We start from the raw sequence: 13245 nt of genomic DNA on the forward strand, positions 1-13245 counted from the left end.
AAGGTCAGATGGTCTTCCAAGAATAAAACAAATCCATCTTCTTCTTCGTCGTCGTCGTCGTCGTCGTCGTCCGAGATGTAATGGCTTCCCGGATGGTGTATTTCGCTGATTTTTATGAATCAGTGTCATTTCTCTCCAGTTCCTCCTCTAATTGTTTCAGTGTGCAGCAGATGGAAAAATGGAGAGCTGCAGTGTTGGACGGATAAATTTGGAGGACTGATGAATGCACGCTTTATCTGCACATGCGGGTGTGGGCAACTTCTGGGTTCTGGGTGTGTTACGTAACATGCGGGCCTTTAGGAAAAGTGAAACAGAGCCACATCCAGGCTCAGAGCGTTTATATTTTCCATATGTACGCCAGCACCGTGCCCCCTGTAAGGAATGTTCGTGGGCGGAGCAACCTCTGGAATCAATACGAGGTTACGCAACAGGCCAAGAAGAGAGAAGGAACTAAAACACAGAGCGAGATCATTCACAGAACTTTACACACACACACACACACACACACACACACACACACACACACACACTCTTCAATCAAATCAATGCTGAAATACCGAAACTTCACACACTTTATGTTTCATATGTTTTGTTAATGAAATGTAAACGATTCTGAATCATTTTTTATTATTTATTTATTTATTTATTTATTTTTAAGTCCTGTTTGATGTATGACAAAAGTCTGAAGAAAAGTAACTCATAGTAACGAGAAATTTAGTGTGTGTGTACTATAGTCAGGAAAATATTCAATAATATTAGTATCAGGTTTGTTTGTTTTTGTCAGCGTTTGTCTTCGACCTCTTGATTTTTTGCTTTTGGTTCTTTTTATTTTTCTGTAAGTTTTGCAAGACTTTTTATCTGCAGTGTCACTTATCTTTCTTTCTTTCTTTCTTTCTTTTTCTTTTTTTTTTAAAGATAAACAGTAAAGTTTACAGTCAACACATCTGTTATTGTGTTGCAAATAAAAAATAATCCATGAGTTCTTCAGCTAAGCTTTCTAACTGGCTATATAAATGATGTTACGATACACTTCATATATGCTGATATTTATTTATTTATTTATTTATTTATTTATTTATTTATTTTCCGACATTTAAAAAAAAAAAAAAACTATGGCAGTTACAAACTGATCGGAAGCAGTTGATCTAATGTTAAAATTTTGTTTTGATATTTTTTATTAAATATTAATATTTTATCTATTATAACTAGTATAACTAGTAGAACTAGTATGAGTAATAAATATCGATTTTCCGCACCTCTTTCCGCTTCTGTTAATGCTCTGAACGTAAAGTTTGCACCTCTTTTATATTTTCTCTCTTGCTTTTTTTTTGTTCTTTCTTTCCTCCTATTTATGTCTAACTTTTTCATTTCAGCTGCTTACATTTCCTGTCTTTAACTTTGCTTTTTTTTAAAAAAAAAAAAAAAAAAAGAGATACCACTTTACTTTGATCACCTAAAAACCCACAAGCCTTTGCCCTGAAAGGCGTCAGGTACGGTACAATCCCGCGTGTGCCGAGTGCCAGAAAGAGGATTAAACTCGTTTTGTTTTGTTTTTTTTACTTTCTCGAGGCATGTGTGCTTGAAGGAATTCCTTTGACATTCGATCTCCATCCACATCAGAGTGTGCGGTGGTGGGGAAACGCCAGCTGGTGTCTCTCCAACATCCCTGATGAGTGGAGTGTTCAGTCTGTAAAGTGCTGCTCTGGAGGGAGAAGATCAGTGCAGATCCTCATCAGGAATTAAAACATAAAGTCAGAGAACAGGGTTTGTCAATGTTTCAAAAGTTCTCTTTAAAAAAAAAAAAAAAAACAAGCCAGGTTCGGACGTGTAACAACAGTAGGGCTGGAAATTAAATACCGCAGCTAGTTAGCACTAGCGTTGTCGAGTTCTGGATTGTGATTGGTCAGAAGGTGTTGATTAACTCTCTAGAACAGCGGCTCTGACGGCAGCGCAGGTTTGTATTGATGCGCTCGTTCTGATACGTTATCGCGTCTACAGTAACGGCTCATTCACAGGGACAGCTATCGCACTGTGAGGAGATTTATGGAATGAGTCTCCAGTGTCAGCACTTCGTAACACTCAGAGGTAAAGCTGCAACTGTTTATAGCTGCTAGAACGTAAGTGAGAACAGGAACTAGGCGTTTATAACTATAAACAGATCAGATGTATTGATAAAGAATATGTTGTTCGTTAATAAACCATCAAAACTGCCGTAGTATAAGAGGAATCAAACACTTAGGGATGTGCTGTTAAAGGAAATGAATCAACGTAACAGCACTTCAGCGGTGCAACCACACCGTTGATTATTTTCCTAGCATGTTTAATTCCGTACAGTTTTTTTGTTTGTTTGTTGTTGCATAAATTCAAGCCTAGCATCTCACGCTTCTGTTTTACACGTGGAAGATTTTACACTCCTCTCGGCCGAGCAGCTCGGCAAAGGGATGCATCTTTGGAGAAATGATGCTAGTCTTAATTCTAATGACTAATTCTCAAATGTGGATATGCTTTAAAACTCACAGAAATTTCGCAAAACAATAAAGTGATGCATCAGAACAGGAATCAAACAATACCATGAATATTTAATGTGGATATTTTAGGAATTAACAACTGTATACAACTTAGAAAAAGATGAGGGAAAAGAAATCAGTGAGCATTTAGTGATTATTGGGCCGTGCCAAGAGTTACGCACATGGTGAGGATTTAGAATCCAGACCATAAACAAATCAACAAACTTAAGCACGTTTCAGAATGTTTGTATATATATCCTTATCTGTCGGTGTGTGTGTGTGTGTGTGTGTGTGTGTGTGCCTCTCATTCACAGAAATCAGGTCACGTGCTGATTGACGCTGCAGGTCTTCCTGAGATCACGGCCCAGACTCTCTGCTGACCCGAACACACAGTTTTCAGGCAGGAAGGAAAATCTGGAAGGGCGGGTCCGAGGCTCAGAGAGGAATCGGGAAGCCGTGATAAGCGACACCTTTTCCCATACTGCTCTTCTCAACACGCTACCTTCTCATAACATTGGGCATTTTCCTCATTCGTGCGGAGGATGGTGTTTTCTGAAGTAAAGACGAATAAAATCCGTAAAGAGAATATCTCAAATAAAGCGTTGAAGGGTTGATGGTTAAGTGACCAAAGGTGGAAATCTGGAAGTCCTGAGATCTGAACTGACAACCTGCTGGTCAAAAGTACTCAATCGGCTGTATCTGTAGTGCGTATGAGTGATTAACACAGCGAACATTTTCATCATGAAGAACAAAACAACTACAAATGACTTAGAGTACAAGTCTAAGGGCAGATAATGTTAATTATAATGCTATAACTTTCCAACAGTTGAGGAATACAGTAAAAAGTGGTTTCTTTACACTTCCCTGAAAGTTTTTGGTGATCCGTACACCATCGGAGACACACAACAACTACAGATACTTCCAGAAGTGGCTCGTGGCCGTAGATTATAACCATGTTTGACGTGTGCTATAAGCTACAATCTTGTGAATTTTTTGATTACTAGCCAACATACCGTCACCCAGCGTCCAGTCTAGCAGCTAAATGTTTAAAAAAATTTGTATCTATGAAATGTAAAACGTTCCTTCAACTATGTTTGAAGTAATATCATTTACCAGGGTTGACATATTTCAGCTAAGTTTCCGATTATTTCTCAAAAACCACACACACACACACACAAACCTGAAACTAGCACAAAACATCTGGGTATTGGAAAAAGAAAGACATCTTTCTTTTCTCAGCCTTTCCATCGGGAAACAAATCCACTCCATAATCCCGCTTTCCCTCTCCCAAACTTTGCAATATACTCTATCTTACAATAGAAATGGGACTGTGCATCACTTTATCTGTCCTGAAAATGTTCATAGAGATCGAGTGCGGGGCAGCGTGATTCCTGCCCCAGTGGGCCTCTATTAGCACTTTTTACTACACCACGATTGTGCGACATCCAGCACGGCGAAAAACGAGCACATATCTGTCCAATAGCAGCACTGTTTTAGCATTGGTCGCTCAAATGAGGTAATTAGTGTTAAAAAGTATACAAAGCTGTGAACGAGGACTTTATGAATTAACATTGTTGAACGGCTGACATACATTTACATTTACGGCATTTGGCAGACGCACTTATCCAGAGCGACTTACATTTGTCTCATTCATACAACTGAGAGGTGGAGAGGAAAAACCCCCTGAGATGATCTGAGGAAGAAACCTCGAGAGGAACCAGACTCAGAAGGGAACCCGTCCTCATCTGGGTCACGACGGAGAGTGTGAAAGTAAAAGAAAGTTTATTATGGTTTAATATGAAGTCTGTTTGTTGAACTAGTCCACTGTTCACTAAAGGAGACCTGAGTGTAAAACTGCATGTGGTCATCGCAGTCCCGAGGCCATCGCAGTAACCGTAGTCCCAGCAACCACAGCGAGAACGTCCGTGTGGTACATGGTACTTCAAGTGGCACCATCCTCAGCGATCTCCAGGCTGCACTGCACTGCAGTCTTGTGTACTGTTCCGTGTTGCACCATGGTCCTGGAGAAGCGCCATTTAATTGGACTAAAACAAAGGCGTGTCTCAGTTACACGGCGGAAGGGGGGTGGGGCGGGGGGGGTCAGTTTTGCCGGATCAAGTGAAATTTTATAAGCTGCTGACTAATGAGAGTGGAAGCCATATTGCTAAATGAAACCAAGTTTGCAAACCAAATTAGACCCCTATTAGATGTAGATCAATACTCGCCTTTTTGTATTAGCTTTTTTAAATCGGTGCTGCTTCTTTTTTCGGTCTGTATTTTCTATCCCGGATTTTTTTTCTGGTTTAAAAACTTGTGTTTAAAGGCAACAGTCTCGACGCTTTTGAAAAAAAAAAAAAAACATCTGAATCCTAATCTGAATTTAGGAGCTCTGAAAATCATCTTAAGTACCTGACTCTGAATAGGGCGCACACTGGGAAACCCAACGTCACGCCAGCTAAAATATTATCATATTCCAAACACATGGATAAATCTTGTACACTACTTTAACCCAAGCAAAGCAAACATTAGCCTGTGAGTTCACTCTCTGCTGTTTTCCTTTTCTTCTTTGACTCGAGTATTTAAGACAATGGCCCCAGCTGTGTTTACCGCACCTCCAATCTCCTGCTAGGCTGCCCTTCAGAAAGGTTTTTTTTTTTAAACACAATCACAACAGCCAATCACATGCAGATACACTTAACTCTCGCCAGGACACGCCGAGCTTCCTGTTGACAGTAAGTGCTAACCATTTTGAAGTAGCCTGTATCACGGTACCACCATAACAAAGCCATGTATCAAATCTGTCCACATCAGCAGGCCTGAAGGAAGCTCGGTTTCTCTCGGTTGTCAGGTTCTGGCTCGGCCGCCGGCTCCCAGGCCTGCTCTGGAGGTGGTTTTGTTTTTCCAGAAAGTTGGCTGGCATTCTGTCTCTGCGGTAGGCTTTCTCACAGCTCCTGAAACCGTGCCACGGAGGCCCACATAAGGCTCAAAAACTGTTTTTCTCCTGCTGAGAAAGTACAGTATGATAGCCAAACAATGCTAGAGATTGATACCAGTCGTGCAATCTGACTTCAAGCACATCAGAGACAAAATGCCGGTCTGATATGAAAAAATGAACAAGATAAGATAACCCTTACTTTATCCCACAAGTAAATTTAAGTGTTACAGTAACACAAAGTCAGCATAATGATTAGAATATCTAATAAAGATAAACAGACCAGTGCAAATAAACACATGCACCTATGTACAGTAGTACCTGACTCTGAGTCTTAGAGATCAAAATAACAATAATAGTGCAGCTATAGACAGTAAATGACATTGAAATAAAATCTCGCCTCTGATTGGTCAGGAGGTGTCGATGAATTTTCAATAACAGTAGCTGCAAATCACGTGGATCATATTTAAAGTACACTTTCCATACGAACCGCACGTTCTCCGCAGTCCGACTGCGTTTTAAAACGCATAACTGTTGCTACGGTTACGCCTGTCGCCTACACTACTCCGGCGTTTTCGACCCTCGCGTTTCAGTGTAAAACAGACCAAAACGTTTTGAAAACGAAGGCGTGGCTCCGCCCACATTCGTTCCCTGATTGGGTCTTCTGGATCGTCGCGTATCCTTCCCTGATTTGTCAAGCCCCCACTACATGACCGTTACACTACCTTAATCATAATCATATACACAACAAGACGGAGACTGAACCGCGAGCTTTTCTGGCTTTCTCGTCATTCTTAGCCGCCGTTGTGCGGTTCAGTTCTGTATTTTATAACGCTGCAGCTGCTACACGCGCAAGAGGCGAGCTACGATTAGAGCGATCGCCAACAAATCTCATTTCGAGCAGCGTAAGCCCTACACGGAACGTCGGTTTGGACTAGCAACCGACTTCCTGTTTACACTCGTATGCGCATGCCCAGTGTGCACGACTGGTCACGTGACATGCGTTTACGGTCGTGTAGCGTGGACGGAGATCGTTTCCGAAACACGGCGGAAACGCCAGCGTGGACGAGGAACGTTTTCATTTTAAAACGGCGTTTTAGAACGAAAAGGCATCCGTGTAAACAGGGCCTCAGGATTGAAAACAGTCTTGTATAAACACAAACAAAGCGAGCCCTCGGTAATAAGGAGATGTTTATTTTTTTTCAGAGCAGGTTTTGTTTACGTTTCATCTTTGCTACTAGCGTATTTGGAGCTGTCCTGTGAGTTTGGCGTCATCCTATAGCTAGCGTCCATCTGTCGGTGGCTTTCCGATTAGATTTTCGTCGAACATTTCTCACACTGACGCAACCTTGTCGTCGCCACGATGGCGGCTCCGAGACCTCGATCTTAACTCGCAACCGGAGAATTCTTTTTTGTTTTACGAGTTTAGGAACTCTTTCGTCTGCAAAAAAGCAAAATCAGGCGGAAAATTGCACCGTGTTTTTCAATTCCAACCTCCTTCCAGAGCATCCATAATTTGTTTGGACGTTTAAAGCGTATGGTTTACGGAGTTTGGCCTGGATCGAAAAAGTCTATAACAATCATCAGAAACTACACGTGATATTTTTGTACACGGAGAGACTTGGAGCAAAACAAAACAAAACACACACACAAAAAAAACACCCACACACTACGACTTTCCTCTGTCCAAAACTCTCTTTTTTTAAACGCAGCCACATCCTGAAGGCCGTGTTCTGGCCGCGTGTTTCCTGCAACGTGGCCTGACGCAGGTTTGCTTGTGATACACTGTGTATGCGTGTGTGTGTGTGTGTGAGAGAGAGAGAGAGAGATGCAGGCGTTGTTTGTACAGTCATATCAAAAGAGACAGAGAGACACAGAGAGAGACCCAGAGAGAGAGAGAGAGAGGGGTTGTGGGAATGAAAGGTCGTGTCTGGTGGAGGGTGTTTCTCCTCCAGTTTCCCTCTTTTCCTGAAAGAGCCCCCTCCCATTGTTTTTTTCCCTGGCAGCTGGACGTACTGTTCCCGCGCGCTTAATATGAGTGTTAGAGCCCTCGCAGAGCCGTTCCCTCCCTTTCCTAAGCGCACTCTGTCTCTCACACACACACACAATTTAGACATCTGCTTGGACTTCAGAGCAAATGGACTGCATTTACAGTAACTCGGTCTACCACAGAAATACGCACGAGGCCGAGTGCAGTGCAGGGTGAAACTGTCCTGCTTTAAAAACTTGAAACTGTAAAAGATGGGAACATTTTTTTATATTTAATCTCCAAAATTCCCAATTTTAAAAGTTTACATATATATATATATATATATATAAAGTTAATATAATAAGGCTTCATGTCCTGGAGTTGGATTTATTTTCAATGATATCACACCATGAAATGTTTTTTATTCCGTACAGAAACTGATTAGCATTTTTATTTATTAAAAATCAACTTTTTATCCAGTTACAGTTCGATTTTATGTTGCGGAGTGCCTGTCAATCAAGTCATAACACCTCAAAAATAAATAATAAATCGGTTCCCTCACCTGCCTTTCTATTAAAGTTATTCATACAAAAGTAAAAAATAATAATAATAATAATAATAATAATAATAATAATAATAAACAAACAGCTTGTCATGTAACAAGGAAGTTTCAAATGTAGCTGTAAATAGATAAAAAGTATGCCGTGTGGTTTGTTAATTCATTCATTCATTATTAGGAGACGGCTGTGGTCTAAGACGAATTTAAAACACACCTCAGGACATGCACTTACAGGGGGAGAATCATCTTCAGGGTAGTAACAGTAACTTCATCCCTCCACCCTGCTATTGATTAATTTCCTACAAGGCTGAGGGTGAAAGCGTGGCTTCTCGTGTCAGCTGGTGCAGGAGGAAAGCGGTTTCGCGTCCTTCCTGTTTGCATGTTCAGCGTGTTCCAGCACCTGCAGTGAAACTCTAACACGCTCCTCTCAGCGCTCGGGCTTCGCCTAAAACTCCAGCCAAAAATCGCACAGTGTTAAATTAACCCCTGCAGCGTTTATATACCAGGCCTCGCTGTGTGCAGTTAATTAAACATCGCTGAGCTTCACTGACACGAGTAAACTCCTGTAACACTTCGACCTGTTTAATCCTGAACGTAACGTAATGGACGTTTTATTCTCTACTTATGAAGCTCTAAACGTGATCATGATGTGTTGGTGGCTGGAGAGTAGAGTAGATCATATTACCAGTTGACTTAAATTACATATAAACCTTTTCATCTGAGTCATAACTGGTCATGTGACCTGACCTGTTTACTTCCTCCATCTTGAAAGAGGACGTCTGAATAAGTAGGGACTCTTATTCAGACGTCAGCTCTTTCCTTCTAAAGCACTTAAAGTTACAGCTTTACCTCTGACCGTTACAAAGCGCTGACACTGGAGACTCCTTCCCCGAACGTTAAATAAACGTCTCCTTACAAAAGGCTTCACCGCATCGGTGATGGTACGGTACATTTGTCTCTGCTAGACAGCACGCTATTTTTTTAATCCTTGTATTATTAGTGTTAGAGTATATTATGCGGGGCGTCTGCTGTCCAAGCCCACCGTGAACGAGCCGTTGCTATGGAAACGATACCGTATAAGGCACAAATGCAAATGCGCACATTTGGACCAATCAGATTCGAGAATTCGACCGTGCTGTGGTGGGTACATAAGCAGATAAACATGTATTATAACACAGACGCAGAATCTCCCGTATTTGATGATAATAAAAACGTACGTGCTTACTGGAAACGTTCTGAAAACGTTGGAGTTCAAACCTTTAAAACGGAATTATTTAAGGCAGTATAATCTTTGCATTATGATGTGATGCCCCAGACTTGATTTGATTTATTCTTCATATGCCACTCACATTTTCCAATAATGACTTGTCCCAATAATTAATGGATTCAAAGACGACAGGTCATCGTTTTGTTTTTGTCTGTTTCTAGTTACATTTAACGTCGCAGATCATCTGTGAAATACGCTCTCACTTACATTACAGCGGCCATAAACAGTCGTTCCCTCACCTTTCTCTCTATTACAAACAAAAAGAAAGAAAGAAAGAAACTCTACAGTCAGAATACTGAACGAAGAACAGCTTCACGTGCGATACAGAAATCTTTTACTACAGCAACGGAGATGATAAATAATATTTTTTAATCAATCGAACGCGGAGCCTAGCGAGATGAACACTAAATGTAGCTATGAAATGGATAAAACGCATGACAGGCCGTTCATTAGAAGGAATGTAACACTTCGGGACGTGTCGTTATTGGAAAATAATCAACTTCCTGGTGGTGACGGTCGGTAGCTTCATCACACCACCCTGTTGTTGTTTATTTTCCTGTAACAGCATGAGTCGGAGTGTTTAAATCGTTCTCTGTGTAGTTGCTGATGTACAGTATGAGGTCACTAGTAGGCCTAGGATCATAATGACTCACAGTCTTTTGTGAGACTGTTCCTTGGAATGACATTTCAATGGAAAGTGCTATTTTAAGCGATTTACCAAACACCGACTACTTCATACCAGATGACAGCTGCACAGCTGGAAATATTAAAATCAGGATGTTGTTCACGTCGATCTGGTGTTTTCAGCAGCGGTCTGGGGTCTGGCGTGTACGTCGTAAGTGTTCAGGACGAGGGAAGATGCAGATTTGTGCACAGAGGGACTCTGTGTCTGAAGGTCAAAGGACTTAGGAGGAGTCTGGGGGAGTCTGAGTCACACACACTTACTGGAAAGCAGTGACTCAGTGTCACCCCCTTCTCCAGGCTTATCCATTGTCAGAGTCACAGATGGGATAGCGCTCGCAGCTAATGAGCTGCAGGTTTTGTTTGCACTGTTCTGTGGAATTTCCTTGTTGTGCATTTTTGGAATTTTTACATTCTTGTTTGTTTGTGCATGTGTGTGTGTGTGTGTGTGTGTGTATTTAGGAACAATGCATCCTATACACCTGACGGCACTTGAATAACATTCAGCCGAGACTCTAAACTTAAACCGTGGCTTCAAACGTGACGCGTTCTCTTTAATTCACCGAATAACGCAACTAAACCACGTCTCAGATCCGACTCGGAAGGCGTTCCTATCAAAAGCGTGACTTCCGATACGTTATCGTTTCTACAGCAACGACTTCCACGCGGACTTGTGTCAACAATTAACAGTATTAATTGTCGATACGGTGAAATTTTCTGTGAGGAAACGTTTACTGAGCATTTAAGGAAAGAGTCTCCAGTGTCAGTGCTTTGTAACAGTAGTGGTGTCCCAAGTGACATTCTATACGCTACAGTATACACTTATACTATGCACTATACACTCTGACGTCTAGTGTACGAACTGTAGAAGGGTAGTATCGTCTCAGATGGCACACTTTCGGTATTGTACTAACCAGGAAGTACATGCTGTTTTTGCACGCACAATTTAAAATCAACATAGTAAGTTGTGGTTGTGGCTGCTGGCAATGTAAACATCTTATTATTTCTTTTCGTTCAGCGTCTGAGCCTGATATAGCTCCTCCCCATCCGTTACGTAAGGAAAGCTGCGACCGTTGAGCGCATGAAGAGCGTCCATGGTTCCACACTTGGGTTTTTTCGGTCGTATGAGCGCATCATCCGGGAACTTAAAGTGTCGAACTTAAAGTGTTTTTTTGGGTTTTTAATTTTTTTTCCAGTGTGAACACACTAATCGCACTATTTATACTACAAAACGGCGTAGGATAGTGAATAAGTGGTGTTTTTTTTTCCTTTATTCCTCACATTACTCATTTAAAATCCACCAAAAACTATACTTCTGTAACTGAGTTAGCTGATAGTTACGCAACGTTTTATTTATTTATATATGAAACAAGTCATAATCACACGGACATACATGAGATTGCATCTGAGGGTGGGATCCGGCTGGAGTTCATCCATGAGGACTGTTACTGAGCTCCAGCTCAAACCGGAATCCTCTTATAGCATCATTCAGGTGCCTTCTGGCTGGTGTGGGCGAGTTGTGCATCGTTCAATAACGGCCTCTCAGGGGGAGATTTATTCTTGCGGAGGAGCTGAAGAGGCTCCGGCTCAAAACGCAGTCCACCCACTGACTGTGTCAGCATCGCTTTTCCAAAACGCTCGCTGGTGTTTACATGATTCAGGGTTTATGTAATAAAAACTCCCACTATTCCACAGATATAATGACCACACCTACTGCTGTTGAAAAAAATAAAACATCACGGGTTAAAACGAAGGAGTGTTGATGGTTCCGATGATGATTTTGAGCTTCTCTGCGGAAAGAAAAAAAAAAAAGTGCAACCTGGCAGAAAATCTCCTGCCGGTCTATACTGGTTAGCACTGGTCCAAACCAGCACTGCAAAATGGTTTCCATGTACCAGGACCTGATGGTTTTAATCTGTTCTGACCCATTTCTAGTTCAGTTCCAGGTCCAGGAACTGTTCAGTCTGTGATGTGTTATGTCTTACTGGTTTTTGCATTAAAAGGTGTTAATGGTGTTTGATGGTTTATAATGAGATTGGAATGTTGTGTTGTAATGGTGGTTAACGGAATATTTACCTCTATCTATTAACAGTCGGCGCACGGTGGCTTGATGGTTAGCATGTTCGCCTCACACCTCCTCGTGATGCAGGGGTTTCCTCCGGGTACTCCGGTTTCCTCCCCCAGTCCAAAGACATGCATGGTAGGCTGATCGGCGTGTCCAAAGTGTCCGTAGTGTATGAATGGGTGTGTGAATGTGTGTGTGATTGTGCCCTGCGATGGATTGGCACCCTGTCGAGGGTGTACCCCGCCTTGCGCCCCATGCTCCCAGGGATAGGCTCCAGGTTCCCCGCGACCCTTTAGGATAAGCACTATGGAAGATGGATGGCTGGTTGGATCTATTAATAGTATAGCATGCAGACCAGATAAAATTCAGAATGATCAAAGATACTGTACGAACGTGACAGAAGTCCTTTAAGTTCACCATTACACCTCAACCTTCAAATCTTCTAGTGTGAGTTTAATCTACCCAGATACATAAAAATAAACTCAAAATACTTGGCTACGAAACCACAGTAGGAACCTTGAACGGATTCTTTTGCAAAACCAGCTGAGTTTTTAAATATTGAACTTTCATATTTTTAAATATGTACAACAAAAACCATGCTTTTTAACCCCCAAAAGGATTTTTATGCTATTAATATCCAAATAAAAAGACTCCATGAGCAAAATGCAACCCAATTTTGAGAGGTGCTTCATGTTCTTTACTCATGTATTAAGCCCAGGTCTAGTCTGCGGGGATTTTGGAGCATCCTGTTTACGAGATTAGCGTCATAGAAAAACGTGAAGAACAATATCCTTCCCTTATACCAGTTTAACTGCGATCACTGGACGTAGAGTTGAGTGCAAAGATTTGCATCCTGATGATAGGCAGGCCAGTTATTAGAGAATATTTATATCACATTCAGAAAGAGTGAGGGAAATATATTTTGTCACTATTAATATCTGGTTATACCACAGCACCGTTGATTCTGGATTCTGATTGGTCAGAAGGTGTTGATTCATTTTCTATAAAAGCACAGCTATGACAACAATTCAGTTATTTTAAGTTTATATTAAAGCACTCGCTCTAATACGTTATCGTTTCTATAGTAACGGCTCATTCACAGGGACGTCTAAGACGGATGCTCAACATAATCTATGTTTTCTGAGATGCTCTCTATGTTTAATATTTACGGAAGGAGTCTCCAGTGTCAATGCTTTGTAACAGTCGGAGGTAAAGCTGCAGCTGTAAGGGTTCTTCTCTCATGAGAAAGTTCTCAGGACTGTGGA

Source organism: Ictalurus furcatus, chromosome 16 (assembly GCF_023375685.1).
Source record: "Ictalurus furcatus strain D&B chromosome 16, Billie_1.0, whole genome shotgun sequence".
NCBI classification, from domain to species: Eukaryota; Metazoa; Chordata; class Actinopteri; order Siluriformes; family Ictaluridae; genus Ictalurus; species Ictalurus furcatus.